The 27,784-nt window shown below is 41.1% G+C and overlaps 1 long non-coding RNA gene across 2 annotated transcripts; it reads right to left on the bottom strand.

Moving 5' to 3' along the window:
* LOC137446643 (uncharacterized) lies at nucleotides 1-27,766 on the bottom strand. Of its 2 annotated transcripts, XR_010988685.1 has the most exons (7): nucleotides 26,750-27,766; nucleotides 25,759-25,859; nucleotides 20,918-20,974; nucleotides 19,769-20,033; nucleotides 16,390-16,491; nucleotides 11,154-11,247; nucleotides 7,510-8,443 (listed from the first exon to the last, which is right to left on the bottom strand). It is a non-coding gene; the product is annotated as an uncharacterized lncRNA (long non-coding RNA). The 2 variants fall into 2 exon arrangements; XR_010988684.1 differs by lacking the exons at nucleotides 7,510-8,443; nucleotides 11,154-11,247 and adding an exon at nucleotides 1-1,097.
* Nucleotides 27,767-27,784: the final 18 nt, after the last annotated feature.

Below are 27,784 nucleotides of genomic sequence, written 5' to 3'. Positions count from 1 at the left end.
GAAAGAGAGAGAGAAAGAGAAAAGGTTAGAAGCAGTTTTGTGTTAATTGGAAAGCAGTTAATACAGGCCTTTATCAGTTTTCAAGGCCAAAGCCTTGGCCAAAAGCCCAGGAGCTGCAAGCTGCTGCCCGAAGGAGAAGCGGAAGCAAGACTGAAGATAAAGTGCTGGAATGCCCAGGATACCCTCCTGCACTCCCAGTTCAGAAGGTGCTTCCTCCCACTTTACCAATGAAATTAGTTTAGATTGTTCTTTTCGTATACCAACTTCTGTCCACCATATTCCCTTTCTTAAGGGGACAGCCCCAACCGGTGACACATTTCCCACCAATGGCACCAAGACAATGTAGCATCAAGAGACCTCTGCACATCATTTCTTTGCCACTTTTCTTTGAGCAACATCATTCTCTCTTAATATTCTAAGGAGACATCGTGTTATCTCAAAGCCCAAATTCCTACAGACAAGGGAGCAGAAGAAAATCCCACTTTTCATTAACAACAATCAAATACATTTCAAGCTTTAAGTAAAAAATTAAAGCTTAAAAATGTCTTACAATGGGATGGCCAAGAGTAAGAATAAACAGCTGAAAAAGACTTCACTTTTTTATTTTTTCATTTTTCCATCAATTTTAAGCTTATTTCATGCATAGTTTTTAACTGGATAACAGAGTTATAATGGCAAACACGGGATGCATATATATTTAGAGTCTATCATTCAGAATGGCAACGTGTGATGTATTACTGAAACAGCCTAGAGGTAATTGAGGTTTTCTTTCTTCTTCTTCTTTTTTTCTTAATCTTGAGAAATCATCTAGAAATGCTGTCAAATGAATCATATCATCAAGATCATACTAGTTCTTGAGAACACCTTGGTGAGAAAAGATTTAATATGTTCAGGAAAAGACCAAACAGACCACAAATCTTTAATAGCAGTCTGATGTTGGAGACTCCTATTTAAGACTCGATGGTGGTATTATCTCATTACCCAAATGAGAGCTCTGCCCCAGAGGCTCTTGACTTCCAGTCTCTTTGCAAAGAGCTGTTCCACCATCAGACACCAAGATCCTGATCTGATGCACTCCAAGTTAGGAAAAACAAAGCCTGAAAAACACAAGCATTAAGGGAAAAAAAAAATCCCACTGATTTCATATAAAAACTTTATGACATAAATCTACATAAACCTACCTATGACATAAACCTTTGTGACTCCCTTATTTTCTTTTGTGGTTTTTCTTTTTACTGTAGTCAGATATGTAAACAAATAAATACGGATCAGGAATGCAAATACTATTGTTTATAGAAGCTGTTAGACATTGTTAACCATCCAAAACATACAGAGTTTGAACAATTTTGAGTGCAAGTTCTACTCTTCTCCTCTTAATTTTCCAAGTTAAATTCTTTGAAAGTACCACTTTTGTTAAAGAGTATTAAAGAAAAATACTTTAAAGCCATCTTGAGAATGAATAGCTTCTCTTCTATGTGCTCAGAAGCTGTGAGCATTATAACAGAATATATATGCACACACTCAGTGCTCACAAAATCTGTTATTTTCATAGCTTCCCTGGCATGATATAATCTGCTTTTAAATTATGACAAAGGAAAGACTTTTATTTTTTTTTTCAGATGATCATTACATTATGTGGCATACAATAAATGTAAATCACCTTATTCCCCTCCAAGATTCACGTATTCTGCCAGGAGCACTGGATAGGATCTTACCCAGTACAAACTCAAGAATTCATGTTTCAGGTCTTTTATTTATAGTAGAAGGCAAATTACCTCTTACCATGCTGTACTCCTCTTTTCATTTTATAAAAGCAACCCTTCTTTAATCTGTCAATTAAGTTATGAAGTATGAATTGTCACATTACTAGTACATGTTATAGTCCCTGCTCTAATAGCTTTATCAGTTGCACTTTTAATAGTGCATCCCTGCAGAGAAGCAGGCATGAAGACCAGTAAACCTTGGCAAAGCATTCAGAACATACAATGTATTTAGAATGGAATGGAATGGAATGGAATGGAATGGAATGGAATGGAATAGAATAGAATAGAATAGAATAGAATAGAATAGAATAGAATAGAATAGAATAGAATAGAATAGAATAGAATAGAATAGACTTGGTTGCAAGAGACCTTCAAGATCATCGCGTCCAACCCATCATCCAACACCACCTAATCAACTAAACCACGCAACCAAGCACCCCATCAAGTCTCCTCCTAAATACCTCTAATGATGCCAACTCCACCACCTCCCCAGGCAGCCCATTCCAATGGACAATCACTCTCTCTATGAAGAATTTCTTCCTAACATCTTCCTAACATTACCTCCTGGCTCTTGGACCCAGTGGTGGGTAATAACTGAGTTTGATAACCAGACAAATTAGTGAGGGCGAACACCTCTCATCTTTTTCACACAGTGGGATCTGTCTGCTGGACACTTGTCTGCCACCTGAAAGAGAAGACACATGGCTTGCTGCACTGGGATAAGGAATAAGGAAGACACTCCTGTCTACATTATGAAGGTAAAATCTTATTTTGGTGAGATTCTTTGCAGGGGAACAACCTACCATAACTGCCCCACCCCAAAAGTCCTGTCCTCTCCTGCTCAAACACCAGTGTGTGGAGATACGTTAAATGATTTCTGTTTGCCAGAGATGTCTTCAGCAAGTCAACCTGAAACTCACTGTTGTAATATTTTCATTAACCACTTTGTTGCTGAGAGTTTATTTAGATTGGTTTAGTGGGTAAATGTGAGATACTGCATGACTTTAATTTGCCCCAGCTACCCTATTGTGAGAAACTTCATGACTTTAATATGTCCCAGCTACCTTACTTCCTCTTAGGTGGCTTCTGGTCCACCCAAGATAACCACTGTTCCTGTTGTGGGTTCATAAAGCACTATCACCACCCAGGCACAAATAGCATACATTATCTACACAACCCTTCTCTCATCAACCACTGCCTCCTGTTCTGCTCTAGGACTTTGGCTATCCTCCAATTTACAATATCATCATTAGATTATATTTAAACTCTGTATACAAAGTTCTCAGTCATTTCCTCTCAGGTTGAGAGGTTTTGAGATCATGTTTTTGAGAGCTAAATGGCTCTATGGATTTTTTAGTGTTTGCACTTTCTGACTTCAACACTGCTTAGGAGTCCTGACCAGGCCAACAGACAATGACTGACTGTGGTCAGCACTCCTACTATCCCCTGCTATGGGACATACACTGGGCAAGAGACTTTACAGACCCGCAGCAAGTCCAGTGAGCCAGTGGCACAGCAGATTGCTCCTCCACAAGAGAAGCTATTGCAAGCACAACACACTGGGTTTCAGATTTCTTTCCCAGCTTCCTACAGAATGATGAATGAACCAAGTCCGGCTCTGTAAAGCATTTTGTGGCCTGGGACCAAGATCAATAAATTAACAGAGAAAAGACCATGGTCAACAATCACACTACAGAGGTTACACAGTAAAATTAAAGCTTACAGTGGAGAAGTTTAGGCTTCTCCTGAGGAGCAGTCCTGAAGATCTAACAAAAATTAGGGAAGTGCCTGACCCCCTTTTCTCCCAAATGCAAAGCATATGACTTCAGTTACACATACATTTGCATAGCACAGTGTATGTTATTGGAAAACAACTCATCAGGACTAGCCCACATTATTCTAACATGCACATTTCTTCCGCTGTCAAAGGGATGGGGGAAAAAAAAAACAGATGAGTAGTCATGCTTTGCTTTTAACCTTATGATAAGGTTTTCAGATACTGGGGTAGTAAGCCTATTTTGAATAGCAAGCATTTGCTCAATTCTATTATTCTACAGTTTCTGTGGGAGATTTCTTGTCACCTTGGAAATTATACACTTGGTTCTAGAAAGAAAAATTAGCTTTACTCAGAGACCTAAGTAATTCAGATATATGGCATGCAGCATCTAAACCAAAAGTCTAATACCAACAAACTCAGAAGTAGATTTTATGACTGTTAAATATAAATGCTGCAAAGGATTAGATTTACTGTTTTGCTCATATTGTGCTAGTCATTTATAACATTCTGGCACTGAGCAACATAAACTTATTTTATGGTTCTTTTCATCCATTCTCAGAAGGATTCCAGGCTCCTAGGTAGGCAAATTCAGCACAAGGTTTTCTGGGATATAGGCACTGCACATACAAAGGTGTTATTTCTGATGGATAACACTCTTTTAAGGTCTTTTCATGATCCATTAATTTACGAATTACACGGCAGAGTAGGGATTGTGAAGGGCTTCATTTCAGTTATATGTTGATCTTTTTCCCTTGAAGCAGCTTTTTATCCAAAAAGTAAGGACTAAAAATAACATGTTCTCTTAGATTGACTGTGGCAGGCCTGATAGAATTTAACTATTTTATTCTTTACTAATCAAAAGGTGGGGAGTTGAGCCCATCCCTATCTATAAATAGGAATACACATAGGGAAAAAAAAAAAAGAAACAAACAGCAAAGAATACTTCTTTAGGCTTGCTTCATTCACAGCACAGTTACAAAAAGCAATGCAGTCATTGTGGAAGGCAATTTACAGTAAGGGATGAATTATGTAAATATTGCCACAAAAAGATTAAGGTTAAAAAAAAAAAAAAAAAACAAAAAACCACTCAGAAAAACTTTTTGACAATGTACTGGCAAAGTGGCTTTGTGGGACTCAGATTTCTGCAAAGCATCCTACCTCCATCTGGTCAGTCCTAATCCAATTCAGGTAAACCAGAAGTAAGTTGCTACTGGCAGGTTATTTAGAGGTCGCTCAGAAGTTGGTCTCAAGGTCTGTCTTGTTTGTAGAGTATTTGTGGTTTCCCTCATGACTTTAAGAGACCAACTAGCAATGAATGTAATTATGGAAGTATTCCTACCCCCTCAATGCTACTTTCCTCAAAAACTGAAGCACAAGGGAAATTTCCACTGCTAGCCTAAGTCAGCTTTATAGCTAATACCTCAACATGTAGACCTATTATTTATTTAGAATCCTAGAATCATTTCAGTTGGAAAAGTCCTTTATGATCATCTAGTCCAGCTCTTACCAAACGCTGCCAAGACTGGTGCTAGACCATGTGCCTCAGCACCACATCTCTGTGTATTTTAAACACTGCCAAGGATGAAGACGCAACCACCTTCCTGGGGAGAAGTGGTCAAATTTCTCTTTTTCTCCTATTTCCTGTTCTTACAGAAGATCAAAATGAGAATCTGCCAGTGAGCTAAAGAAGTGATGATGAAATTCAGACCTCAGGAGCTTTTTGATCCAAGCAGCAACTGTGAATATTTTTCAGAATTTGGCTGAGTGCTACAGAACAGAACAGAACAGAATAGAACAGAATAGAATAGAATAGAATAGAATAGAATAGAATAGAATAGAATAGAATAGAATAGAATAGAATAGAATAGAATAGAACAGAACAGAACAGAACTGGACTAGACCAGAACAGGCTGGAAAAGACCTTTGAGATCATCAAGTCTAACCTATCACCCAACACCATCTAATCAACTAAACCATGGCACCAAGCACCCCATCCAGTCTCTTCCTAAACACCTCCAGTGATGGTGACTCCACCACCTCCCTGGGCAGCACATTCCAATGGCCAATCTCTCTTTCTATGAAGTGCTTCTTCCTAACATCCAGCCTAAACCTCCCCTGGAACATCTTGAGACTGTGTCCTCTTGTTCTGTTGGTGGTTGCCTGGGAGAAGAGACCAACCCCCACCTGGCTACAACCTCCCTTCAGGGAGTTGTAGATAGCAATAAGGTCTCCCCTGAGCCTCCTCTTCTCCAGGCTAAGCACCCCCAGCTCCCTCAGCCTCTCCTCATAGGGTTTGTGCTCCAAACCCCTACCCAGCTTTGTTGCCCTTCTCTGGACATGTTCCAGCAATTCAACATCTTTCCTAAACTGAGTTATTTCAAGAAATCCAGATTAGCTACAGTTAAGAGACCTGTTTATTTATCTGACAGGGTGTGGCAGTATTGAAGAAACCCAGGGTGCCTTGAGAGGGAGTTTCTTCACTTCCTTCTCATGACATTCAGAGGTTTCTGTTTCACAATGAAAAAAAATATGTGACAAAAATGCTGACAATACCTACAATCAAAATTCTCTTGCAAATTACACTGGTCTTTCAGTATCAGCTAAGAGGAAGCTAACATAACTTTAATATGACCACAATCACTCTTAATTCTGAAAAAGCAGAACCCTCTTCTTCTTCCACACGTTGCCCCAGAGGCAGTCGATGAACAGTCAGATCTTGGTTTCTTTGAAGTTTCCGTAACATTTTCAGGCATTACAACTGATGGAAACGTTCTTGCCACAAGCATAATTGTCATCAAGAGATGAGATACCCATTTAACATTTGTCTAATAATGCTTTTAACAAAACTTAGGAAACAAAAAAGCAAAGGTTTGTTGAGAATCAAACCCAAACATAGTTGCCTGCTCAATAGTGTCACGGTTTAGCTCTCCAAAGGGGCTTCTTTACATGTCAGTACATCTGTGACATTTGGAGAAGAACAAAAATATGAAGATTCATTATGAAGGTAAAACTGCCTGAAATCCAAATATCAAGACCAATTTGCTCAAATTAAGCACACAGAGGAAATTTTAGGGATAAATGGCAGAAAGCTGCTTAAGCTTACCTCAAAACACTGGAAATGAAAATCGTGGATTCTAAGCTACTGCTTCATTTTACTCACACTCAGAAACTGTTCTTCAAAAGGATTTTATAGTTTAAATTTCCAGTAGGGTGCAACATGGAAACTGGACATATCAGCCACTTAAAACTTATCTTCATAACTTCAGTCAAGTGGTGGGAAAGGGGAGGGTTGGGGGGGGGGGGGGGTGCAGGACGTTCATCTAGTCTGGGTGGATCATCTAAGCGGATAATTTAGTCTCTGTGATATCTAAACCATGGATGGCCTATTTATTTTAAATTCCAATGAAGGGCTAATTAGCTCTAATTACAGTAGCAGGAACACTGATGTTGCCATTCACACACAAAGAACTTGGCAGAGACCAAACCCCGCTTACACGCCGGTCAGCAAAAAGAAAAGAACGCGCTGCACTTTGTCACATCTCATTTGGGTTGCCTTCGAAATGCTGAGCTAGAGGCAAAAGATACCACGGTTCATTTCCAATTCCCTGTCTAATCCTCTCAGCCTTAATTTATTTTAAAAGTTTAATCAGAAGTTCATAAAGCCCAGCTATAAATTTTTAAATTAAAATGTATAAAAAAAAACCCGAAGCACCTGCAGGTAAGCTTTTTGGGAAGTCACGGCTGGCCCAAGTTTCATTATGAACAGGGACGTTAGCAGTTCGCTTTACTGTGGTGAAATGTAACTTTCATTCCCTCACCGTTGCTTCAGGGATGTGTCATTTGTGGGAAATAAATAGAAGGCTTCTCCTGCACAGAAACCATGCTCCATTCAGGGTCAATGAAAATCTGCACCTCGCTCCGGAGTTTGCTGGCAGTGTAGTAATAACTTTGCTGTAGAAATCATCACAAACTGCAAGAAGCCTTGGCACTAATCATGAAATTACTTGTAGATATTTTTAATGCACAAACAATGTGAGATGTGCAGAAGGAGAAACCTCACGAGATGTGCAGAAGGAGAAACCTCACTAAATCTGGGCTTTTGAATTTACTGTTGGTTGATGCAACTGATGGTATTCATAGTTCTTTAAAGAAGTCAGCCAGCTTGGGAATGCAGATTGCTATAATGTTCTAGGATTTCCAGAAGTCGAAATGTTTTGACAAGATCTCTCTCTGAAGGCTCTTAAAGAAATGAAGTTATCAGAAGGATGAAAATTCTTTAGCAGATTAATGATGTGTTGGAGCACAGTAAAAAATTGTTTTCACCATGGGAGAGAAGCTCTCAGATATCTGCACTTGAACTTGTTCTCTTCAGTATATTCATAAATGATCAGGAAAAGGGAATTAATAATGAGATGGCAAAGTTCGCTGATGATGCAAATTACTCAGAACAGTCAATACTTCAAAAGGTGTCATTATACTGAACACAGTGATTCAGCAACAATGCAGACATTATTTAATATCAATAAATGCAAAGCAATACACACGAGGGGGAGAAAAAGGCCTAACTGCACACACAGAGTGCTAAACAATACATTATTTATTATCACTTCAGGAAGACTCTTGGACTCCTTCTTGAGATCTTTCTGCAAACATCTATCCAGTGCTTGCTGGCAGGCAGAAAATGCAAACTAAATGTTATAAATCGTTATGTAAGGATGAAAGGTCCAAATATTATAACACAGTATAAAGCCAGACCATATCTGCATCCAAAAGGCTTCATCAAGGTCTGGTTGATCCATGCCCAAAGGTATATTAGAAGAAGGAATGGTGCAGGCTGGACAGCACAGATGAATAGCAGTATACTACTACAACTGTATGAGGATGGATGAAAGTACTTTTCAACCTGGAAAAGAAATGACTCAGAGGAAATAACTGTATATAAAAGCGAGAATAGCAGAGGTGGTAAGAAACAATTGTTCACTATTTCTCACATCACCAGACTTAGCAGGCACCCAATATCAGAGTTTAAATCAAACAGATATATTATTTCCATACAATTCATAGCTACACTGTACAGTTTATTGTTACAAGAATGTTGTGGCTAACGACAGTATAAGGGGAGTAAATAAATAATTAGAACAATCTATAGCAAAAGGATTCAGCAGGGGTTAATAAATATATAATGCTCTTAAATCTACAGTTAAAGTAGTATATGCATTGCACAGAGCTAGAAACTGGGGAAAATATCACTCTGGGCTTGTCCTATTCTCAATCCTAAGAAACAGTTAAGATATTGTAGCCTGTTCTGATTTACTGTGGCCATTCTTATCCTATTATTTAGACCCAAAAGCCAGAAGTTTCATGATCTAATTATATCTGCCTTCAAGAAACAACTTAAATTTGGCTTCTATTTTCAGCATCAGTCAGGAAAGCCATTAATTCTCTCTTGCAATAAATAGGGGCTGAGCATTGCTGGCACAATTATTAACTCCTTCCTTCAGCAAGCATAAACTGCACTGCTGCAGCAATCCTTTCTGACTTCAGAACAAACTCTGCTCCCTCATCCTCCTTCATCTGACTCTGCAACAGTTGATCTCTTGTCTTGCTCTTCATTGTATTTATCATATTGTACTTCACTGATTCTGCATATAGAGGAAGCTTTTGTGTTCTGTTAGACATCTGACAGTACAGTACATGTAACCTTTAGTCACATTGGATTGTATTTGAAAGCAATATATCAAATTCTTTCACATCCTGCAGCACAGTTCTGTTTTTCTGAACTCCCTTTCATTGAGCTTTGCCTCCCTGAGCATTTCAGAGCATGAAAAATTACAAACCATTCCCAGGATGTCACACATGTATGGATCATATCTTTTCAACATCATATTTGCCAAACAATTTCTATCAACACTTTCATTGATTAGATCCTTCCATTCATGTCTGTGGTTATGAAAATATGGTTTTAATTCTAAAATCAGTTGGTGGGTGGGTACATGAAGCTGCAGCTGAAAAAGGAAGAGGTGAGGGTGCTCCATCATGCCCAAGCTCTAAGGCAGTTTGCACCTCAGCACTACTGTGAAGGCAAGGTGTGCAAAACCAGCTCTCCCCTAAGCAGGTTTGTGCACAAATTAAACCAGAGAATAAACAAGAGTAATAGATAATGACTGAGCTTTTTAATAGAATTTGTATGCTTCACTTCCACAGCATTTTAATGAAATATGAATATCTAGTTCTTCTGGGCTCTCTCAAAATCACCAGTCTGCATCACCAGATGCATAAACTATGACTGAATGCTTTCTTTTCGCATTTCCTAGTCACAGGGCAGATGAACCACAGTCTATATAAACTATAAACTGCACTTAAAACAACTGAGTAAAGTGCAGAAATGTCTGGATTCACCCAAAATACAAGGGATAATTTGTAAAAGCTGTAATTCCCAACTAGCCTCCAGAAGGTAGACAGCAAGTGAGTAAACACCAGAAGGCTGGTTCTAAGAATAAATCACAAATCCATTTCTAGACACTCTAGAGCCTTCAAAACACTGATTTCACAGCAACAGACACAGTGGTACAAGAAATGCATATTTTATTTCTTCATCTTTTTGCATCAATGAATCCAAAACTGCTCTGCAAAGCGTGCATAGATATGTCTGTCACAGGGCAGAAGCTCTGTAAGCAACAAAGGCTGAGAGGAAAGGTTGGCAGGAGACCTTGCAGAGCAGCAGCCCTCCAAAGATGCTGAGCCCCATGAGCACCAGGAACGTGGGCGCTCCAAAGAATGTCACCATAATTCAGGCTGACCTAGTTCAATTTACTTATTCTGAATAAACAACCTTAAAGACAGAGGTTCTTTAACACCTTTGGAATAAAATGTTCCTTCTAAATTCTCTAAATCCTGTAGAGTTTGGGTAAAGGAGGCTGATTTTTCAGGCTAGAGGCTGTTATGACAAGGGCAGATGCAGAAGCTAAAAAGGAATGTCACACAGCACACAAGACTGATGTGCTTTATGTGTTTTTTTTAAGGAGGTCTATTTATTGAGAGATTTATTCTGATGGTTGTTCTGTGTTAGCACACTCTGCTTCTTCATGTTGATAATTAATGGCAAGCTTCTCAAATGCTGGCTGAAAATTTTCTTAGGTAGATATTTTTTTTAGCTTGGTTTCCCGAGGAAACGAAGCTTGCGTGCATCACACTGTCTCTCTGTCATGTCTGCTCAGCTTCAACTAAATTGAACAGTATAGTCATTTTTAAAATAGTAAGATCTTACAACAGACCTGTACAACATTCAGCACATCATGGGAGGCAGCTCACAAAGTCATTAATTTTGTTGCCAGCAGAGGAGAAGGGCAGTCGATTAGATTTGGCTGCTGGCAGCTACTGACCATGCTGGACACGTACAGGTTGGCCACCATGCATGCATGGATCAAAATAACTTCAACACCATGGCAGAGGAGCTAAGGGGAAGTGAAGCATCTCACTACAAGGACACAGAAAGATTGGAAGGTACCCTGGTAGGAGGCATTTTGATGTCATGAACATGAGTGTACCATACTTCAAGAAATACAAAGCCTGAGCAAAGCAGTCCTCATTAGCTCTGCCACTCAGGGAATTACCTGGATCTGTTGGGTTTTTCACTTCAGCTCTCTCAGTCCATCTATCTCCAATGTTCCAGGTGGACTGACACTTGCAGACCCTGTGTTCAAATCCCTGTATAAGCACAAAGAGCCCCAGACAGCTGCTCAGGCATGTTAGATGATGGCTGCAGCATAAGCCCATAAACACATACATATCGTAAGTCAATGCTATATGTGATGCAAATCAATGACATGTGATAAACCATATGATAGATGATACGTGAGATGACTGATGTAATAAGCCAATACATTTATTTACAGAAGCAACTGTCAGTTCCGCTTGCAAACAACAAGCATCAAATGGAAATGTGACTCTCCATTGGACCCACAAAGAGAATACATAAGGGCTCACATAAAGCAGAGGCTGCCTTTCCTTCACATGCTTGAGGAGAAAACATGCTGATATTGATGATACAGCCACTTTCTTTTCAGAGCTTCACAAGATGATAATAGGTGTCTGTTGACAGCCTCAGCCTCCCATATGGGAAGGAGGATGGTAGCAAAGCATGTGAGTACTTTCACATGTGTGCAACAGATAGTAGAGTAAGACCAGAGCCATCTACCAGCATGTCCACCACACAAAACCTTGGCAGAACTGTTTGCCTCTTAGATGATGACAGCAAATCATCTTAGCCTGGCTTCCAGTAACTCCTGACATCCCTCTTTCCGTTACAGCTATTTCAAATTCAATAAGAAAAGCTACTGCATCCTCCCTCTCTAGTACTGCAATATTATCAAGGTTTCTTATTTTTGCTTTGGAGGGGCAGGGTTTTTAAACAAAAGGTTGGGAGGGCTGCAGAAGGCAAGCTGGACTCAGAGTCAGCACTGCTGCAAGCACAACAAACCCTTTGTTAGCTGCTGCAGGCAGCCAGCAAGCAAAGTGGCACTTGAGCAGCCTGCATGGCAGCTCTGCAACTCCATCAAGCATCACAACTGGCACCAGCTCATTTTGGAAAAAGAAACAGTTTTTATCACCTATAACTCTTACTGTAGCAAAATTGAGAAGGCAGGACTGCTACAAATCAGTAGAATTTAAACCAGAACAGGGAACCTGCTCTCTTGTGTATGACATAATGCTTAACTCATTTACCACAGCTTTCCCCAGTGAGTTGGGTTATGCAAAAAAAAAAAAGGAGAAAAAAAAAAATCAATCTTGAAGAAATTAAGTTAATATGAATGCCAAAAACGACTGTGCTGCCTCTGCCCCAGGCTGCAGTAATGATAGGTGATTATATGAGATATGCCCAAATGACCATAATTACGATCTCATATATGCCTGGATGTCATAAAGAAGAGGAAAGCAAAAAGACCTCAAAGTCCTTGTACCCTGAGTTAGGGAGGAAACCATCTGATCCCCTAGAGAGCTGGAAGATAGCAGCTGTCTGACGTAGAGGACACCAGTGCAGAGAACTGGATCCATCTCTCCAAGGTTTTGTAGCCAGCCATGCCTTTTCCTAAGGCTTCAAAGAAAAATGAAATTAAAAACACTGGAATTAACCTAGGGAACCAGTCTCTCTCTTTCTGCAGGCAGCCAGCTGTAGCCCTGAAGAGCAAGACCACTTTTTTTTAGCCATTGTCTTAACGCTGAGCTGAGCGCGTGGAACATGTTAAGGGCAATGAGAGCTCTCTGTTCTCCTCAACAGTTTAAAAAAGAAAGGAGAGATAAAGAACAAATATAAATTCACAGATGTACAGATTGTACACAAGAAATTACCTTCACAGCCATCTAAAGAGATGCTCATAAGCCTGTTCCTATAGTCAGATTAAAGTGTATCCAATTGGATTAAATTCCTAGCAATGGCAATCTTACCACCTACCTACACTGGGAAATTATTCCTGTGTGTAATCACCCTCACTGCACCTTTACAGCGATTGAAGTTTTCAGCCATTGGATCTGTTCTGCTTTTTTCTGCAAGACTGAAATCTACACTTGATTTAGTTGTTCTTTTGTTCCTCGTACCACTGGTAATGTCTTATTGTCTTAAGTGCTACTGGCCAGTAGTAATTCCTTATTACCTGTATCTTCCCTAAAAGTAATTTACATTTTGTAGATTCAATTTTCCTTCCCAGTTATGCCCCCCCCTTTTCCATACTTAACATTGATTTCTTGTTTAATTATCACCTTTGTGCCTTCTTGACTAAGCTAGCTTTCCTCTCCAAGGTAACTTACTTCTGTGCTCATTAAAGTGTAGCCTTTAGAATACCCAGCAGGATTTCCCTGAGAAGACCCATTTTCCATTAAAACTTCCCCTTTTAGCACTCAGTTAAGGAAACAAGTTGTTCTGATGAGCCAGTTGATTTTATGTTTCACATAATATCACCTGGTGCCAAAGTTTGTTTCCCACAAAGCAGAGGGGGACTGCAATACCCTTGAGTTTTTGGCAATCCGTGGCTGACACTGCTTGGTGCATCAGAAGTCCAACTATGATTTGTCTCATGCTTAATGCAGACATTTCCATCTTACAATATCTGAATTAGCCTTTTTGAAATTCTTTTTTAAGTTTTCAAGGCCAGGCTGGATGTGGCTCTGAGCAACCTGATCTCAGTATCACAGTATCACAGTATAACTAAGGTTGGAAGAGACCTCGAGGATCATCGAGTCCAACCTATCAACACAGACCTCAGGACTAAACCATGGCACCAAGTGCCACGTCCAATCTCCTCTTGAACACCTCCAGGGATGGTGACTCCACCACCTCCCTGGGCAGCACATTCCAATGATGAACAACTCGCTCGGTGATGAACTTTCTCCTCACCTTGAGTCTAAACTTCCCCTGGCGCAGCTTGAGACTATGTCCCCTTGTTCTGGTGCTGGTTGCCTGGGAGAAGAGACCAACCCCTTCCTGGCTACAACCACCTTTCAGGTAGTTGTAGAGGGCAATGAGGTCACCCCTGAGCCTCCTCTTCCCCAGGCTAAACAATCCCAGCTCCCTCAGCCTCTCCTCATAGGGCTTGTGTTCAAGGCCTCTCCCCAGCCTTGTTGCCCTTCTCTGGACACGTTCAAGTGTTTCGATGTCCTTCTTTAACTGAGGGGCCCAGAACTGGACACACACACTCTCGTGTGAGGTGTCCCTGCCCAGGGCAGGGGGACTGGAACTAGGATGATCCTTGAGGTCCCTTCTAACCCTAACAATTCTGTGATACTATGGAAATATTATTTCCCTTTAACATTCTAAATAAATTAAAATGATCACTGTTTTTTCATAGCTTGATATCTGCATGTGCAATATAATCCTGAGATGCCAGTTGCTATTGTGCAGGCAAACTGGAAGTGTTAATGGTGGTGGCTTTGTTTGGTAGGTTTGGGTTTTTTTCTCATTCTGGCACCTGGATTACAAAATAAAAAGAGAGTAGCAATGAATATTGATCAACTTTTTATTACCAGGTACATCAAAAATTATGCCCCAGTCATCCTTGTTAAAAAACTGCAGCACTTGAAAATATTTGTAGATACCTCCTGGCTCCCCTAATCCAAAACAAATATATTTCTTATCCCACCACAAGTTACTCTGTTGTACAGATGAAGCTATGTGCTGTACAAAAAGAACAAAAAGGCCCAAGTGCCTCCATATTCAAAGAAAAACAAAATTATGGTAAGTACCTTCTTTAAAAATTAAATTCAGGTAGCCCCACTTACTCACCAGAACTACCAAGGTGAAGCCATTCAAGTCATGACTAATCACTTAACTCCAGGCAAGTTCGTTCACATCAAAGGAAAGAAACCAAACACAAAGACCTAGTATGTTGTAAGGATCACAGTGGAACTGGGCAAACACAGTTTCTTCTCAGAATTTTGAGGGAATACCTCTGGACTTTTCTATTTCTGAACCGAAACAAGAAGCAAAGAGAGTGCACAAATGACAAACAACCCCCAAGAAGGTATGACACCTACAGTCCCCAGTCTGAGAAACATCAAAACTATACTAAACAAAAATATCACTGTGGCAACATGGGAGTTTGAAGGAACCCCAGAATATGTTGTGGCTTGTTACTGCCTCCTCCCAAGGGCTCCACTCAGGGTTGTGAGCAACATGGGGCCAACTGTTCCAAAGAAGGGAAGAACTGAACCCAGGTTTCCTGCAGGTGAAGGCTAAAGTCATTGGGTTTTAAGGTAAAATATGGAGAGCACCTCCTTTTTGCTCCACAAGCTTTGGGAATGTCTGTGCTTTGCTTTCATTATATCTAGCCCCAAATGAAATAGTATTATTTAGAGTAATAGGACCTGGGATTGCTGGTGGATCACAAGCTGAACATGAGCCAGCCTGGTGCTCTTGCAGCATGGAAGGCAGATGGTATTGTGGGCTGCCGCAGTAACTGCAGCCAGCAGACCAAAGGACATGGTAATTTTACTCTCCTCAGTTATTTTTTAGGCCACATCTGGCATACTATGTCTAGCTCAAAAGAGACATTTAAACATGGGAGAGGTCTAGCAGAGGGCCATCAAGACAATTAGAGGACTAGAGAACTTAACAGATTAAGAAAGATTGAAAGAACTTGGTTTGTTCTGCATGAAGAAGAAGAAGAAGCTAGGGGTTGAACACAATCTTCCTACACTTAAATGGTTGTTACAGAGATGATGGAGATTCTTTCCAAAAGATTTCCAGTGACATGAGGCAACAGGCACAAGCTGCTCCAGGGGAAGTCCCAAATCAGAAGAAATTCTTCACCCATAAGAGCAACCAAACTTTAAACAGATTGCCCAGAGAGGTGAGAAAACTCCCTGGAAATCACCGGACTTGACACATCTCTGATGATTTCATTTAATGTCCTGCTTTCAAGAGGAGCTGGGGAATGATTATCTCCAGAGTTCCATTGCCACCCAGGCTTTTCTATATGACTCTTCAATTATCAAAGTTTTGTTCTGACTAGAAAACACAAACCAAACAAAACTACTCAGTGACTCGGTGCCACTAGAAATGCATCATTTTCACTTTGGACTCTCGACTGAGAAGCAAATTTGTGGTGTAGCTTTAGATCAGCTTCATCAATGGATTCTCTCTCTATTCACCTTCACTGAGGACCTGCTTTTGATGTCTTGTACGTTATGCCTTGAAGTGTTGATAGGCACATTCATTGCACTCCTCTCTATTTACAAACCAAGCATACTATATGCTGTTTCCCTCCTCGAAGAACATTTACTTATCTACTGCATGATAGTGTCAGCACTATGCAAACCCCTCTGTATTCTACATCCATTACAAAATAGATAACTTACAGAGCTCTATTGGTAGCCATCTTCCATTTGCAACACTAGACTTTTTAGACCAATTCTCCTCAGTATCTTCGGTGACTACGTTGGGTGACCACAGGGCCATCTCTGAAGCAAGAAATCAGTACAAGGAAACTTAACAGGTGAAAAACTGGCAAAGGAAGAAATAAAACAGCACAGCCATGCTACTGTGTAACCTGTTTCACTTTAATTCATGTCCATGTGACAAATTTATATTTTATTAATGGTGAAAAAAGTTTGGTTTATATGTTAGAATAAAAAGCAAGTATTTCTCCACCAAATTGGAGACTGTATTTTCACCTCTAAATGAAATCCTAGCAGATGAAAAGAATATGAAGCAGGAGAGAAGCACTACCATTGTACGCAGCATCACCCAAGGCAAAACTGAATATTCTGGTTGTCACAGCAAGGTATCATCTAGCTGCATCCTCCTAATAAGGCTGTCTTGAAAATATATAATATCCAATGGACCTCTTATAAAAGGACTGTGACAAGAAATATGAAAACCTAGAATTTTGGCAGAAGCAATACATTTGCCCTTATGCCTTCTTCCACGCTTCTAAAACAGAAAGAGAGCGTGCTTCTATCCTGCTCCTGCTGTAATTCTCTCATTAGTAATATCATTGCTGACAGCACTGATGTCCTTACTTATGAGGGATGTTTGAAGACTTGAAAGAAGCTACAGGAAAAACTGGTGATACAGAAGTTTTGCCTTACGGTTAGAAACCGAAGCACCTCATGGAGATTTGCTTAACAACAAAAGAGGGCTGAGATGCCTTGATCCCAGCCTTTAAGTATGTTCATTGAATAATGTCCAGCGCTAAAGGCTTTTTTGAACCAGCAAAGATTCAACAAGTTAAGTCAAAGCTAAAGTCAGACCACAAATAAAACACTTCACCTGAGCACTGAGTGTTGGCATAGATGCTGTGGACTCTTTGTTCTCTGAACTCCTTAATATGAACCAGACATCTTTCTAATAAAGTTCACCTTGAAATAATGGTCTTCAAGCAAGACCTACAGAGCTCTGTAGTCAGTGCTAAGGTTGGGCTGGATTACATCACCCAAATGATTGGGCTCTTCTTGTCTTAAAGTCTGTGCAGCAATTACATAGAGACATGCTCGTAATTCACCCTCAGCACATTTTGTAAATAATTATTAAAGTGTTGCTACAGCCTTGCTGACATATTGGAAGTTATTTTCATGTAAATGGGTTGCTTCTGTGGAGAACATTTTGACCACTCTCCTAGGACGCACGTGTTTAAGGAATTACAATTTAACTAGGACACAGGAAAATTCACGCGCAGAAATTCAGCGGCTGATCTGCTCAGTGCTTAGCTGCAGAGGTCCTACAGAGACCAAAAAGTATTCAAGTAATTCTCCAGTGTCACATCTCCTTGAAACCACAAATGCTTTTTATGAGAGCTTAAGAACCTCTCATATCCTACCAGTGTTTAGCTGTTGGGTATATTAGTTTATGAGACTCAGCAAAGAACAGACCTTGTTTGTCAACCTTTCAATAAACCCCTCACCAACTCAAACACTAGCAAGAAAATAAGAACAAAACCTCCCATAGCTGTTATCAGGAAGCATATATATTTATTACTTTCCGATTTCCCCACCACTTGACAGCCTACTTGACAACCATTGAATTTTCATTACTTTCATTGATTTGATCAACTCCTTTTAGTTCCGAACATGAATAAGCTGCGAAGTGAAGAGCTAAAATGAAATTCCCTTTCATAAAGCATTTGTCTTCATACAGAATTCACCAGCATAATTACACCCCTATAGCTCTGATGGTATAACTCCCCATGTGGATGCTTGAATTCTACAGGCATTCATGCAAGATTAAAAAGCATCCACAAGGCATAATTACACTACTATAGTCTCTGGTAAATTTCCTCATATAAAGAAGACCTTTCAACGTTGAAAGGAGAGGTTATTTTGGAGGGGGGGTGGGGGGGGTGGGTATGGAAAAAAGAAGGAAAATTAAAAGGAAGAGCTCTTTGATTTCCTAATGCAGAAATGTCATGAGGTTCCCTGTTCTTCAGTTACAACATACTATATAAGCACACACCAAGAAAAAGATTACAAATATGAAAACAAAAGTTCCTCGGATGATTAATTTTGACCGACCTCTGGTCAAAGCACATTGACCCAAAATGATATCACAATTACTCAAGGATATTTACCAAGGTTTGGGAATTTTTAAAGATCTAGGTAATTTTCCCTTTTAATATCAAGGGTACAATTGATTTGTGGCATATGTGATCATCAGTTCTGCAAAGCAGCTTCTGTAAGCTATACTTAAGCAGCAAACTGTTTTCTGCCACTGCATAAAAATGGATCTGAGCTCTCAATAGCATAATGAGAGAGGAAATGACAGAATTACAGTGGCTTCTGCATTCTCTGTACAGAAGATGAACATAATAGGTCTGATCTTACCCTAGTTCCTTCACCTTGTAGCTATGTGGTTTAGAAAGCAAAACTTCCAGTGGCCAGAGTTGAACTTACCCGAAAAAACCCTAAACATTTGAGTGTAGAGGAGTTAAGGATTAAAGCAACCATAATTCTTTTCAGTAAAGCTGTGCATAAAGGGTTAAAAAAAATAAGAGTCTGCAGAAATAAACTAAATTTAACTCCACATTTCCCTCAGGTTCTCATTACAGAAGAAAATTAAGGTTGTCTGGATGACTTCAACAGTGCGCTTTCTCTTTCAATATATTTCACTTTATTGAAGTGCAATATTTTCAATACATTTCCTAGCTTTCAATTATTATATTTTTTTTTGTACAGCTAATGCACTTCTCAAGTATTTTAACATGGATAGTCTGATACATTCAACTTTTATGTAGCTCCTTGGCAGGGATTGCTCTTGGATTTCTCTTTTTCTTCTTTACAATTATTAAAAATGTTCTATGGGAGCACTAAGAAAGAACCACACAGATATTACAGTGTTAGCAATCAAAATATACAAGGTGAAAAAAGGGCATATTGCTTCTCAATGTCTGCATTTAATCGTAATAGCAGGAACGGTCAGAAGTGACAAAGCTTAACATTGATTTACAATTGATCATCTGAGATGTAAATTGTTACGAGAGGACTCAAGACTTCTTGTTTCTGAGTTCCAACCAGAGCTAGGCATATTCAGAATAAGGAGAAAAAAAGAGACCAGCACAAAAAAACAAGTGAAAGCTTCAGTATGAGTCACCCTGCACTGTTCACAAATACAATAAGTTAAATATAGATATGAGATATATATTTATTTATTTTATATACATATACACATATATATATCATATATAGATATATTTACTTATTTATCATATATATATGATAAAAATGCCAGGGGTGGGAAAGATACCTGGGACATAACTGAAAACCAGTCAGGTGTTGAGATGTTCCTCTGCTCATGACAGAGTCAAGTCAAATTTGCATGGTGTCCAGGCCTGCCTCTTCTGCCTCCCAAGGGCACAGCCTCATCACTGAGCCAGTCCCAGCATTCCTGCCATGGATGCACAGACTCAGCAAATGGACAGGAGAGCATCCCCTGCTTGAGCAGCCTTGCTGCTCGACTGGCTGAGCTCTGCTATGGCAATGGCTGGGTTCTTTCAAGTTGTTGGCCCCACCTGGGTTACAAGAGATATACTCACAGTTAGGCACAATTCTGTGGTTAATGGTTTTCTTCACTTTAATCTACTCTAGTCTGTATGTAAAATGTTGATTATGAATTTTAGTTCTATGAGGAATTTGAAGGGTTTATACTGCTAATTTCTGAGATAATTCCATATTAATTAAAGCATCAAATTTCTCACGGAGTCTGCTGAAAATAATTTTATGGGAACAGTGGGTGGTGGTGTAAAATTAGGGATCATCCATCTTCCATTCAAAGAGGAAATACAGTCAAGCACAAGAGAATATGTTTTCACATATAAATCAGAGAGGTTGCCTTTGCTTTCACTACAACACAGATGCTATGTCTCAGAAGGGGAATCTGCTCCTCTATCACCTTTCTGAGGCTTAATAAGAAAACTTTAATAAATCCTGTAGCAATTTAAAGCACTTCCTTGAACAGCTTGACAAGGTGCAAACGCGTACTCCTGTTCAACCTGCTATGTGGTCCATACGCTCTTGCAGAGGAGCAGACCTAGCTGCAGACAAATGCTTGTTTTTCCCCCCTGCATCTGCACTAAGGGCTAACTCCAGGATTCAACGAACTTAACTTCAAAGCCTCCTTGCTCCATGTGTCCAGGGTCTCCTTGGGTCTGCAAATACAATCAGACTACAGTACACAGCTATTCAGAAAAGACTATCCCAACATTAGGAGCGTAACACAGTTATTCTTTGCTTAAGAACCCCAAATTTCTAGAGGCCTATACAATGATCACTGAGATCATTCCTTAAAATTTCCAGGAGCCACCCACACCACAATATTCAGGTATGCAAATATACAATGAATATTCATGCAAGTGGTGGAGACATCTCCAATCTTTAAAGCAGAACCCAAACTTACCCCCAGGGCCATGATAGACATCTTCATGTTTGGTAAATAGTGGGAGCTGCATCTGTGCTGTTCATAGAAGAGAAAAGACTGTATTCTGACAATAGTGGCTCACACTGATGGACAAAAACTCTTCTGCATACAGCACGTAGGAAAACATCAGCAGTAAAACCTCAGCATTCTCTGTCCTCAGAACAATTTTGGGTTATGTCCTAGAAATAGAATTAAATTAAGCAGCCACGTTCTAAGGACTGTTAAAATGCTATCTGATACCTGAATGCACCAGCAACAGCACAAGCTTTAAAATCCTACATGCCATTTTTAGAATTAAATAGAGATTGACAGTATCTCTATTTTGTAGTGCCAACTTTTTGAACACTTTGCATTTGTCATGAAACATATGATGGTGTTGGCAGCAGTTCCAAGTTAGCACTGCTGCCCTTTGTGAAAGCCTAAACAACGCATTAGAGATGGTCTTCTCCTCAACAAATTAGAAGTGAATTATTGCTATTCTGGACAGGAGGTGGAAAGCATACAGGATTCTGTGGGACACACAAAACAAGCACTTCATAGTTTTGTAGGCTGTACACACGGAGCTCTTCTATCACTTTTCAGCAACTCCAGCTTACGTTGTATCTACAGACTTAACACTGAGATGAGATAGTCACAGTATTTAAACCTTCAAACAATCTACACTGCATATCTGCCAGCCTCCTGTTCCTCAGAATGTTTCATCTCAGCTAAAAATTATCAGTTCACAGGGATAAGAGCGCAGAGGTATACAGCTGACTGTAATGCATTTCACCAGACAGCCTTTATGATTTTTTTATAGCTGAACTTTCTCCTATCCTTGTTGTTCTTGCCAGACACATGCAGAACATTTTGGAGACAATAGCAATGCCCTGGAGGTTTACATGCAGTGTTCAATTCCCAACAATTTTTAATATATATATACACACACACACACATATATACACACACTTCTTCTAAACTGAGTTTCATCTCATGTTTTCCTTCACCCTAAATTACAACTAACGTCCAGAACTTGCACTGCATAGCTGAGAAAACTAGCAGAAATTGCCACACTCAATTAGCACAGCAGAGGCAGCAAAACTAGAAATAGGATTTAATTCACTTTAATTCACTAGTTGGTTGCCATAAATACTTGTCTGTTAAACATGGAATTCTGAATACTCCACAGACATTATTTTCCTTTCATGAAGATGTTTGTTTACTTTGGCAGTGATTCTCTTGGGAGAAACTCTAATGACTTCCACTACCATAAAAAACCCAAAACAAAAAAGAAACAGAAACTGCCACTAGCAAGCAAGAAAATATTAGTCTAATGTGCTGGTTAAACTCCAGGGCAAAAAGGAGTAAAAACAGAGTAAATCACTGCTTTGCATGCTTGCGACCAGAGCCCATATCCTTCAAGCTGGGCAGGCATCCTAGCTCTCATGATGGAATTGAGGCTTTGAATAAAAGAAAGCTGCCCATCTCTTGTGAATTTTAATATTTTTAGCTCTAAAAACAAACAAACAAAACCATAACATGGGCATGGGAAGAACAGAATAAAGTAAACTCTCTCAATCCCTGCTGTTAAATATTCCCAATTCAACACACAGTGACCTAAGAAAGGCTTCTTTCCCAATTTTGTTAGCCTTGGTCAATTAATGTTATGTTTTTTTCTTTTAATGAGAAAAAAAGCACCAGGGAAAAAAACAAAAAGGTAAACTACTGTGACTCAATGGACTGCTCAGTGCCTACCTGCTTCCCAGGAACACATGATTATTATTTTCAGAGTTCAAAAAAAAAACACAAGAAACCAAAACAAAACCAGAAAAACAGTAAATTGATGTAAATCTTCAGACCTCTTTTTCCTGTGAAATGTCAAACCTCATCATCTCCCTTTCTACATGAATAACCTGCAGTGCCAGACTGCTTTCCACATTTCCATGGGAGGAAAAAGTCATTAAGAAAAATCAATTTTAAGATTAAGAGGAAGCAGCTCTAGCAAAAATATGTGAATTGTATATTTTTGTTACAAGCTAGAACAATGTGCTGTTCCTGGAAGGCATTTGCAAGCCCATTTCAAAGCTTAAACAGAGGAATGAAGCAGACACATGTCACAGACCACAGGACAGCAGACTGTGTGCTTCCCTAAACAGCCTGATCCTAGGGCAGATTGAGGCAGATCTCTTGGCAGAGCCCTTGTGATGAGCACAGACAGAGTTACCTAAATACAGAGCGCTGACAAAGAGCCTAGGAAGAGGAGAAGATGTGGAAAGGGAGAAGAAAAGGCAAAATAGTAATTATAAAACAAGCAACTGATATCAAATCCCCTGATTTTCTTGTAGCTGTAGAGCCTTAGAAGAGGGGTCAAACGGAGCAGTAAATCACTGTAAATGGTGAAAGGCCTATAAATATTGTGGGCTGTGGAAAGAACCATTTGTTGCACTACAAGGAGCCGATGAATCTCTACACTGAGCCACTTCACAAAAAACCAGTTTTCCAAAGCCAGGACTATCTGTAGCCATGAAACTATAACCTGCAAAAATAAATCAGAGAAGTTTGGTTTAGTATATTTCAGTGAAAGCAAAGATAATTTTCATGTGCACATGTTATTTGCAGCTGTGCCTGGTAATTTATAGAAGAGATGATAACCACTCAGGGACAAAATTCAGAAGCCACTGCCTTGGTGAACCCTTTCATGTCACCCAAAATGGCAGCCAGAAGAGTTTCTCTGCAATCCTTAGAATTTATTTGATTTGTCTTTATACAGCATTATTTTATACAGATTATTGTGATTTGTCTTTGTATTTTCTCTTCCACAGCACTGCTGGGGCAATTTGCCGCACAAAATTTAGCATGCAGTGGATGATGCAGAACACCAGTCAAAGAAGATGATCATTGTCTTTCAGGCACTGACAGACCCAGGAGCGTTGTCAGCCCCAGCTCCACCACAGGCCTCCCAGGTGAAGCTGATGCCTGGCACGTTTGTTACAACGAGTACACAGAAGCAGGTTGATTAATGGCTGCAAGAACCATAACTTAGGTATATTCGGGTTCACTGCAATGACAACTTGTTTTGCAACATCTGTTCTTTTTCAATTCACCTATGATGTAGTGATACTGCATACAGCTTGGCAACTGCTTCTTATAACTGTTGTCTAGTCCAAGCAACTCATCCCAGCTCTCTGACTCTCCAGCTTCCTTAAGTCGCATGCTCTCTTCCTCAGGCCCAAGAACATGGTCACTCTCCATTAACAAACAGGGAATATGGAGTCCAAGCATCCCCTAAAGTCTGGAAAGGGAAATCTAGGAACTCCTGATTTACAAATGGTTGAGGTAACTAAAGGAAGCATTATGTATGCTTAGCATGTTCTTACACATTTGTTTAGGCACCCATTCTCAGACACTATTACCTTCCTACTAGCCCAATCCAAAAAAGCTCTCCAACTTTCCTTGGAATGAGCCAGCTAAGATAAAAGAAAGCAGGAAGGAATTAAGGGATTTTGAGGGAGAAAAAAACAAAAACAAAACCCCACAACATTAAAGCAAGAGGGTGAGAAGGCCAAATGGTCAAAAATCAAGAAACTGGGAACTGAAGAGAGAAAACAAACAGCACCAAGGACAGGACTCAGCACTTCCTGATAGCACCAAGTTAGGAGACTTGATTTGGTGGAGAAGGTAGAATATGTGGCCCAAACACACATCAAGCAGTCTTGCATCAGAGGCAGAAGAGACAGGGTATACAGCCCAAACGATTCTTGGTTTAACTTGGTGCAGCTGTTCTTGCTTGCATCAAAGTCAAGAAGTATATTCTGCAAGACCAAGGAGCAACAAAGACCTCCTAGATTTTGCAGCAAGATATAGCCAGAAGTATTCCTCAGAATCAGCTGAAAGCAAGCTAAATTTTCTCTCTAAAGGGTATCTGCATTTGGGTAAGTCAAATCATCTTTTGACGGCACCTGTCTTGTGTTTGTAAAAGATTAGGCAGCTAATGTAGAGCAGATGATTATTTTTTTCATTGTTAAAAACAGGTAAGATTCACCCCATGAAAGTCATTTCAGTGAACATGCATGACTGGGGTACGTAGCTACCATGGCAGAGATCAGCTGTCTCAGAGGATCTGAGCACCCTCATGTTTTAGTCAGTTTTAAAGATCTACTTAGACTACTTTGAAGGAAGAGTTGCTAGAATTGGAGCTCGATTTAAAGGTGAGAGTCACAGAATTGTCTCTTACATAAGAACCAACTCAATGAGTTCCTACACACTTTGTAGAAACCTGCAGCCAGTTACAGGAGAGACACTGTGCAGCGTTGCTTCCACCTTTGCAAGATGCCTGAGAACGCCCCAGATAGAGGACAGCTTTTGTTCAGGCTTGCACATAACCTAATGTCAGGCATATGACACGAATGCAAAGGGAAGCCAGATGCTACCAGTTCTGCAGCTCACAAAGCTAATGTTTATGAGGACCATGCTGTGATGCAACTCGCTATTCAGACAGGAACCATTACTCGGCCAGCAACATTTACTCAGCGTGCAATCATCTGCACGGCCTTGGTCTGCACTCTTATTTTTTACCACTTGTAAATGACAGCGGCTGCAGAATTCCTGAAACAGATGCCAATATAATGAATAACTCTGGAGTACTAAGCCATAAACCAGCAAAGATAAATATGTATCAGTTACTCTCCTATGCGGCAAATGTATTATCATCTTAACCCTGCAAGGCATGGATACCCAAATTTGGACACCCATACAAGCTCATGATCACAAGAGAGAGAACTGCAGATGCTGAACCATTTTTTTTGTTCCCTCTATGTTTTTTATGTATATAACAAACATACAGATTGAACAAATAAGAATTGTTACACCAGGTCAGACCAAAGGTCCATGGGCCAAATGGAAAGCAGTCATCCAGTCTTTGACAGTGGCCACTAATGGATACCTAGAGAAAAGTACAATAGGGTCAAGCATATAATGGCACTTCCCCAATGTACTCTCGCATTCAGTAGCTGTGTACCAATTCTCTCACTGCAGAACTACATCTTTTGCAGAGAACAAAGGGAGCAGACTTCTTTTTGCCTTTTCAGGGATATCTATGTCTGTAATAGTGTCACATTTACTGTTGCCTAACTATTTATTTGGTTGCATTAAGCATTTCCCAAGAGCTGTGCTTCAGGTAGAAACTTCACCTCTAATATTGTCTGCCCAGGAAATACCTCAGGAGGCATCACCACGTGCCACCACACCTCAGTATGACCTTCATCTGAGCTCTTGTGGCTCTCCGAAGGGGTTCAATAAATGAATGGTATAGTTTAATGGTAGGATTTGGGTGGACAGAAAGGAGTGACTGACTCAGCTTCATCTTGGGTCTCTGACACGCTCCACAGGGCCAGGCGTGCCCCTACATTACTATCACATAAGGAACGGGAGGCCACAGCTGTGTCACCTTGGGCCTGTCACCCCGGCCCCACGCAGGCAGAGCAGATGTCTAGGGGACATGGAAACCCCACACCATAGCGACCAACCCCACATCAGCTGCCGAGGGTAGGCGCACCGGGCGCGGGGCGGGGCATGAAGAGGGGCGGGGCTCCGCCGGCTGCGTCTCGACATTCACAGCACGCCTACCGCGCGCTCCTGCCTCCTCGCTCGCGCCCCGCCCGCCCATGGTGCGCGGCCTGCGTCAATGCAAATGAGAGGCGAGGAAGATAGGGGCGGGGCGTCCCTCCTCCCTGAGCCGCACGCATACAGCAGGAGAAACCACCCCGCGGGCCCTATCTGAGGACGTAAAAGCCGGTCGCACTGCCGCGAAACGAAATAAAAACACTATGTCACCTATTTCCCATCGTCGAAGCCCAGTGAGTGTCCTCCTCACCCAAAAGGCCAGCAGATCTTCAGGACATTGTTTAAAGACCGTCGCCTACACCCCCAACTCTTGCTTAATTGGTAGCGCTCACCCTTGGTCGCCTGCGCCGTGCGTGCGGGCGTTGGTCAGCCCCCACCCCACCTCGCCCGAAGCAGCAGGGGCCGGGCACAGTGGGAGGGGTCCTGATGCATTATTCATGAGGGGCCGCCCCGGCGGCTCATCACTGGGGTTGGCCGGGCGGGGAAGGGGCTGGGTGCTGTGACGTAGATATGACGAATGTTCCGGCATTCTTAAGGGCGTTGCAGCCGGCTTCGCGCCAGTAGTAGGGGGCTGGGGAGGCGGCTGGGGCTTAAGGGGAGCCTAGGTACGGAAATCAGGTCTGTCAGCGGTGTGGGGGTGCCGGCAGCCTGCCTCCCTCCCTGCCAGTGCCAAGCCTGGAAAAGCCGTGCTTTGCCCCTGCGTTACGGTGTAGCGGCGAGGGGGGTAGGCAGGGGGGAGGTGTTCGGATGGAGGAGCGACCAGGATCAGGGGGCAGCTGTCAGGGGGAGAACGACCTGTCCAGGGGCATTTGTGGTGATCTAGCGGATTACTGTGGGTGAGGCCGTAGACGGGAAGGGCTGCCCTACCGGGGGTCCCGCTAGAGTAAGAAAGAAAGCGGGGAGGGGTAGGGGGGGCGGGGAAGCCCTGATGAAAATACGATCTATTAAAAGGCTCGGGTGTTTTTTTTAAATACGTAGTGGAGATTCTGGCAAGGAAGAAGGCTTTATTCTAGAACGAGGCTATTTTTTTATTCGTACGAAGGTTCGCGATTGGCGGGTGTTTAACCCCCACCCCTCAAAGATTATTAATTATCTTTGTCTCTTCAGAGTCCCGGGGTGGGGGTGTTCGCCCCTCTGCTGAGCCGGTGTCAAGGGAAGCCCCCCCCACCCCCGTTGCCTGGGGGACCACTGCCTCAGGCTCCCATAGAAGGCGACCCCCAGTCCACCGTTGGGTCTAAGAAGCAC

The sequence above is a fragment of the Melanerpes formicivorus genome, unplaced genomic scaffold, assembly GCF_026170545.1.
Source record: "Melanerpes formicivorus ecotype bairdi unplaced genomic scaffold, bMelFor1.0.p_v2 SCAF_18, whole genome shotgun sequence".
NCBI classification, from domain to species: Eukaryota; Metazoa; Chordata; class Aves; order Piciformes; family Picidae; genus Melanerpes; species Melanerpes formicivorus.
The sequence above is the reverse complement of the archived record's forward strand: the minus strand, read 5'-3'. Positions and strand labels throughout refer to the sequence as shown.